This window comes from Staurois parvus, unplaced genomic scaffold (genome assembly GCF_062004578.1).
Source record: "Staurois parvus isolate SC_StPar_1 unplaced genomic scaffold, SC_StPar_1.0 ptg000130l, whole genome shotgun sequence".
NCBI classification, from domain to species: Eukaryota; Metazoa; Chordata; class Amphibia; order Anura; family Ranidae; genus Staurois; species Staurois parvus.
The window spans coordinates 5622111-5630164 of record NW_028317926.1 but is presented as its reverse complement, the minus strand read 5'-3'; positions in this window follow the sequence as shown (position 1 = coordinate 5630164).

Here is an 8054-nt window from a genome sequence, read left to right as displayed (position 1 = left end):
AGAAGATGTGCTTTTTGAGTTCTCAGCAGCAATGGCAGAGACAAGTACAGTACATCAGTCAGAATGCATAGAACAACTATGTCACCACCTGATCAGCAACACTGTATGGGGGAAAAACCCACCAAATAGATAAATGCTATAATGTCACCTATGACCAACGTAGTAGAGATATGTACAGAGGGAGCACAATAGCATACATGAACAATCCACATGTAAATGCAGCACCCAGCACAATATAGGGAAACTTTTCAATGGCGCAGGTTCCCAAAGGGGACCAAACATCACCTGTCACAGTGGACATACCTCTGAGGGGAATGAACCACAGCCCTGCACCCTAAAGCTCACACATGTTGCACTAAGTGCCAATATGTACGTGTAATGCAGGATCCAATGCCTGAAGCAAACATTACAAGGCAGTCCCACTATTGCAGGGTACAGTTCCCAAAAGGTACATCGAGAGTAACCGATCCAGAAACAGGTAGTCTTAATCCTACAATATACGACACAGGTAAAATACATCCCCAAGCAATGAATAAGGAAGGTAAACAATGAGGCAAACAGAACTGTGACAACAGGCCTAACAACAAGGGTCAGAAGACTCAACTTCAGAGTGTAACTGCGAGAACCTTTGTGGCCAAAATCTTCATCAGCAGAAGACTGGACATCCACCTGATGAAACTTAGTAAAAGCATGAATAGAAGATCACATAGTGGCCTTACAAAACTGGGATACAAAGGCTTATAGCTGAAATGCTCAGGAAACTACCACAATCTGGTAGAACGGGTACATAAAAACAAGCAGCTCTCCTTTAGAATGCAAGCTCTTGCAATCAAATTCCTTATCCATCGATGAAGCAGGGTGTTCCTTGCAAAGTCCATCTGCTACTGTGAATGTTTACGTTATGTGCAATTAAACCATAGCAACATCTAATGTTTGTGTAGTACTATGTTCAGCAGACTGTGTTCTTCTATTGTTGTGACTTAGATGACGTTCAGAGCACATTTTATGCTCAATTCATGCAAAACTCCACGGAATCCCAAGGGGTTCACATACTTTTTCTTGCAACTGTATGTGGGTGTTTGCAATAGCGCCAACCTTTATATTGATTTATCTTTGGCAGCGCATGAGGGTTTATTTTGATTTCTAGATATTCAAGAAGCTTTTCTTGCTTTTTGCAAGGTAGGAATCGGACTCCTATATCCATTTAAAGACCTGGGTTTCAAGAGCCAAGTGCTAAAGCCAGAGGCTGAAAAGCAGGATGGAATAGAGGGCCCTGAGATAGCAGATCTGGCCTGTAGGGAAGAGAACAGGGTCGTCTGGTAAACATCGGAGTATATTTGTGTACCAGATTCTTCTGGGCCAGTTTGGTGCACTAGAAAGGTATAAATTATTCCAAACCAAGACCAGAGGATTATCAAGACACCTGAGGCTAAAGTTAGAGGATCTCTGGTTTTGGCAACAGAGGTAACTTGTTGTTTAATCTGGAGGCTAGGATGTCCACATCTAGAATACCCAATTTTTGGCATATCAGATTGAAGACATCTGGATGACTGGCCCATTCCCTTTGATCCACATGATGGTGGCTGAGATAATCAGCTTTCCATTTCTCCACTCCTGGGATATGGACCTCAGAGATTGCTGGACAGCAGTTTCTGTCCAAGAGATGATCGGATTCATTTTCTTCAATGCAGCCAGACTCCTCGTGCCCCCTTGATGGTTGATGTTGGCCACCATCATGGCATTATCTGGCTTAATCCTGAATGATTGGCCCTTCAGAATGGGGGTCCAGTGCTGCAGAGACAACTTGACTGCTGAGCTCCAAGAGGTTGATGAGCTGCTTGTCTTCTCCCATTGACCATGTTCTTTGGACTGTTAAGGATTGGAACATTCCTTCCCTATTTGAGACAACTTCTGTCCATTTGCTATAACTTACCAGTGATAGAGAAGGAAGGACTACCACACTTTTAGGGCTGGGGTGGTGATCCCCCAAGATAGGAAATTATTTTTGGCTGGATAGAAGCATGGGTAAATTAAGAGAAGAAACCTGCCTTTTCCTTGACATGTTTTGTTGGAGAGTTCTTGAATAGGCAATAGGGAAACACAGGATTACCATGTGAAGGGGCCCCAGGGGCAACAGACTGAGCACCAGAGAGCAAAGGGCTCCTGAGGAGGGTGGTTTTGGGACCTCCCACAGTGGAACTAAATCATTACTACCAGTGATTCCTTTGATATATTGGTCAAGTCCCTCACGAACCAGTAGTATTCTTTGGAAAGGCATATGTGGGAGGCACCTTTTTGGAGGCAGCTTCAACTTAGCCACAAGAATAGCCCACTTCTTTGCCAACTCTTTTTACTGGGGAGAGTTCTGCAAACATTTTGGCGGACTGAAAATCCTTTCAACAGTGACCCAATTGTCATGGACTGCACATTCTGTTAATAGAGAATTGTTTGCAGGTCTCTTAACCCAAAGGTGCATGGTAAGATGGAGGAGAGTCAGGCTGCACAATGCCAAGACTTTTACAGGTAGAGACAATGAGCTTCTCCGCAGTAGTAAGCATGTTATGTGCAGCTCCCTCTTTAATAAAGTGAGTCTGGAGAAGAGAAGCCAATATTTGACAAACGGAATGCCTGACACCTGCCTTTTTCACCAACTCATGACAAAGGACTGGACAATCTCACACAACACTGTCACTTATGTAACAATGCCACTCAGCTGCACCCTGCACAAAGATTTTCCAGCTTGCAGGACCACAATCTAGGTACCCAGCAGCCTGAGAGTGATTGTCACTAGGTTAAGTTAATTAAGCAATTAACCTTTTAAACACCACCACCTTTTTACAGAGAAGGAGCAAATGCACAATCTTAGCAATAACAACTATGCTTTTAGAATAAATGTCTGCAACACGCACTGTCACCACAGACAGGTATTTTCAGGGATTTACAGTGCATCCAGAAAGTATTCACAGTGCTTAGCTTTTGCACATTTCGTTATGTTACAGCCTTATTCCAAAATGGATTGAATTTTTTTCCTCAACATTCTACAAACAATACCCCATAATGACAACGCAAAAGAAGTTAGTTTTGAAATCTTTGCAATTAATTAAAAATAAACGGAAACAAAAACACATGTACATAAGTATTCACAGCCTTTGCTCAATACTTTGTTGAAGCACCTTTAGCACCAATTACAGCCTCAAGGTTGGCACACCTATTTTTGGGCAATTTCTCCCATTCTTCTTTGCAGTACCTCTCAAGCTCCATCAGGTTAGATGGGTACCGTCAGTGTACAGCCATTTTCAGATCTCTCCAGATATGTTCAATCGGGTTCAAGTCTGGGCCACTCCACGACATTCACAGAGTTTGCACGTAGCCACTCCTTTGTTATGTGGGCTGTTTGCTTAGGGTCGTTGTGTTGAAAGATAAACCAATCACCCCAGTCTAAGGTTCAGAGCGCTCTGTAACAGGTTTTCATCAAGGATCATTGCTGCATTCATCTTTCCTTCGATCCTGAATAGTCTTCCAGTTCCAGCTGCTGAAAAATATCCCCACAACATGATATGCTGCCACCACGCTTCACTGTAGGGATGGTATTGGCCAGGTGGTGAGCGGTGCCTGGTTTCCTCCAGCCATGACGCTAGGCATTCAGGCCAAAGAGTTCAATCTTTATTTCATCAGACCAGAGTTTTGTTTCTCATGGTCTGAAAGTCCCTCAGGTGCCTTTTGGCAAACACCAGGCGGGCTGCCATTTGCCTTTTACTGAGGAGTGGCTTCCATCTAACCACTCTACCATACAGGCCTGATTGGTGGAGTGCTACAGAGATGGGTGTTCTTCTGGAAAGTTCTCTCTCCACAGAGAAACGCTGGAGCTTTCAGGGTGCTTGGTTACCTCCCTGGCTAAGAACCTTCTCCCTCGGTTGCTTTTTCACCGGGTAGCCCACTCTAGGAAGATTCCTGGGGGGGTCCACACTTCTTCCATTTACAGATGATGGAGGCCACTGTTCTCTTTGGAACCTTCAATACTGCAGAAATGTTTCTGTACCCTTCCCCAGATCTGTGCCTTGATACAATCCTGTCTCGGAGATCTACAGACAATTCCTTGGACTTCATGGCTTGGTTTGTGCTCTGGCATGCACTGTGGGACCTTATGTAGACAGGTTTATGCCTTTCCCAATCATGTTCAATCAACTGAATTTTGCACAGGTGGACTCCAATCAAGTTGTAGAAACATCTCAAGGTGATCAGTGGGAACAGGATGCACCAGAGCTCAATTTTGAGTGTCATGGCAAAGGCTGTGAATACATATGTACATGTGGGGTTTTTTTTTTATAAATTGTAAAGATTTCAAAACTAACTTCTTTCACGTTGTCATTGTGGCATATTATTTGTAGAATGTTGAGGAAAAAAAATTAATTTAATCCATTTTGGAATAAGGCTGTAACAACAAAGTGTTGTAAAAGTTAAGCGCTGTGAATGCTTTCTAAATGCAATGTATACTACAGTAGCACTCTTCAAGCGACAGGGATTCTTTTAGTTTGCATTAACCACTTCCCGACTGGCCGCTGCATATAAACGGCCGGACGATGGCACCGAGGGTCGGGTGGCCGTTTATAACCGGCCTCCCCGCACCCTGCTTGTGCGCACTCCCTGGGAGCGCGCAGCACCACGATCCGGTGCCCGCTGTGTCCTCCGGACACAGTGAAACACCGATCGTCGGACGGGACCTCTGTACGAGGTCTCGATCATGTGATCACTGATAGGCCAATCAGTGATCACATGCAAAGTAGTAAGCAAGATGTCACTTGTGACATCATTGCTTACTACGTGTGAAATTTGTGAATGATCACAGAGGTCACATGGTACAAGGCTATTCACAAAAGCCTTGTACCACGTGACAAGCTGTGACCAATCACAGCTCACTCGGTACTTCTCAATGAGTGCAAGAATGGAGACAGAGAGAAAGAGAAATGATTGCTTTTACATCCTATATGGGTGTAAAAGCAATCAGTGTTAAAAAAAAAAAAATCTTCATCACCCCCCACAAGTAGTACAGTGTCACCATGGTGACACTGTACTGCTAGGGTGACAGTATATAAAAAAAATGTAAAATAAAATGTTTAAAAATTATAATTTTTGGTTATAAACTAATTTGGATTTTTTTTTTTTACTAAAAAGATAACAGAATAAATTTTGGCTAAGATTTATGATGAAATATTATTTATTTGCTGAGAGGTCACCATGTTTATGACCAAGTCCCAAATACAGTTTCTTATAAGTATTCATATTTCTGAATACCTACCATTTACAGTCTGCTACTGTGCAGATTCTCCAACATAAAATTTGCTTCAAAATGGATATATATATATATATATATGCTACCCAATAACTGAAGGAGGTAAATGTCTATATTCTGACTATTCTGTCATGAATTATGAAAAATGCTGAAGTTTTATCTTGGCTGATAGAAATGTGTATTTCACAAACTTCAAACTAAGGTATTTATGACCCACTGTGTTAGTTCTCTGGATTGCTCCAGCTTGCGAGGGTGACAGTTTTATTAGAGTTTCCAGGCTCAAATCGTGGGCTGGGTAATGGAGAGGTCTGTGTATTTGATCAATAGATTAATACATTCCTGGCATCAGTTAACAGTTGTATATTGTGCCAAATAGCTTCCTGGGGGGATGTAAAAGCAGACAACTGCTGCTGTTAGGCCTCCTTGTGTTAAACTGTCATAGGTGAACTTCAAACAACATGGCTGCACACACAGCTATTCGTGTCCCTAGTACACACAAACATTACAAATCCTTCTGCAGCTTCCTCCAGTACTGTAATCCTCTTCCCTCCCTTCTGTGTATGTCCTCTAGAATTTACATATCAGGATCCAACTCAGGTTGAGAAACAGGAATAGGTGAAGAGGAATGGCCTTTTTTGGGCATTTGGACAGATGGCTGTATTAAGGCCGCAATCTGTCCAAGGAAATGTGACAGATGCAGTGAATTGGGCTTTGGTAAATTAGGCCACTTGTTGCATGCCTGACAGAGCTAGAATAGGATGCCAAGACAGGTGCAGCTGGATTTTGCTCCTGTGCAAGGGATGCATTGTCACTGAGAGTGTTGTGCAGGCCTTTGCCAGAGTGAATGTTTGCCTGTGATTTTGCTTTCACTCCCTTTCCCTGGTCTCCACCATAACTACTAGTGAAGGTACTCCCCATGGGGTGCTTACATAATAGGGTGTAAGGAGTGCACAGTAAACTAGGTGTATACCATCCTGTAATGAATCCCTTAATTTGTGGAATGTACCTGATCATGCACATGAGGCTGAGCTCTGAGTGCATGAATTTTAGTGGCAAGTTTGCACAGTAAAAGGGAATACTTTCCAAATGCAGACCCGTTTTATAAAGAACTGTCAAATATACAAGGTGGTCTCGTCATGGCAGTTTAGGACACTGGACTGTATATAAAATCCATGCTGGATTTTATATACAGAATACACCCAAAGGGGTCTCCGTGAACCAAGTTCCATAATAATAAGCCAAGGCCCTGGACCTGTATAGCACACTGTGGCTAATTCAAGGTAGGCACACCACCCATGATCCAAATACCTGAAGCATACAGGACCTCTGTAGACAGTGAGGTTGATTGAAGAATGTTTTAAAAAAATTCCCTTCTCCAAGGGAAAAAGAAAAAAAAAAAAAAAAAAAAAAAAAAAAAAAAAAGAAGGGGGGGGGGGTCCTCCTAGGACACAGGCATGCTGATAGTAGCTGGCTGGCCTAATTTTTTTTTTTTTGGCAGTCCTTGCTCAGTATAACTTAAAAGATGAATTAGTTCCGAAGTTAAATGAAGAAAAAAAAAAACAAAAAAAAAAACAAAAAAAAAAAACAACCGTACATAAAAAGACAAGATAGCACAAAGATCTTTGTAGTATATTTTAACCTTAATTTCCAATTTAGTAAAGCATTAGATAACAAATTCAATATGCATGTGTAAGCCTAAATGTATGTTATCATCCAGGTGCATTGTGGTTTCCAAAGTCAAAACATGCAGGAAACCACATCACAATATTAGGGCTCTTTCACACTTGACTGTTTTTCCAACTCTTGTGAAACGCCCTTATAGCGTTTTGACAAGTGTTGGTCCAGCGTTTGCGGAGCGTTTTTTTAATCGGGATTCTGTTGATTTCTGTCCATCCTATCCATCAGACGAGGAATCAGAAGGTGCGGAAAGGCACAGGTGATATTGTACAGATCCCACAGTGCCATCAGTGCATCCACTGTGCCCGCTAAGGATTCAACAAGCTTGCCACTACTCTCTGAAGCTCCCAGCGGAAGCAGGATGCCAGATCTACATCCGGCGTCGCTCAGTGAAGACACCTCTGGATGCAGGGACAATCCCCCGGACTGCTGAGAAAATCCATCTGTTAGTTTCAGACACCTGGAATGTGGAGATCGGACAGAGCAGGAACAAACCTCATTGTGACCACCATCCAAAGGGGAAGGAGGGGCTTCCCAGTCTGTAGGGAGGGACACAGCAGCCAGAGGTCAGGTCTGCCTGAAAAAAAAAAAAAAAAAAAAAAACATTTTGAACTGATGATCCTGCACAAAGATGAGATGTGCCTTAAGGTCCAGTACTGGGCAAACCCCATCTGTTTTGGGGACAGTGGACGGGTGGGGGGAAAAAAAAAATTCCCCAAAAGCACTCTGACTCAGGCACCAGGACAGGCATTCTTCGTAGGATGCGAACTGGCACATCCTCATACAGGGCCTGCAAGCACACGGTAAGCACCGCAGATTGAAGGACATAGCCATGAAGGCCGGACACCCCGCCTGCTAGAAATGAACTGGTGGCCTATAGCACAGTGGGGGTTTTATGTCCATAGAGGACTGCCCATAGGAGGTGCCAAGTCTTTTTTCTGCTTAGTGTCCTACCCCTGTAGGTGGGGCTATAAAACCCTTTTTGGTTATGGATAAAAAAAAAGCTATGTCCGTCAATGAAAGCGAGAAAAACCATCATGCAGATATACTACAATAAAAAGTTAAACATAGGGCAATGAGTAATACA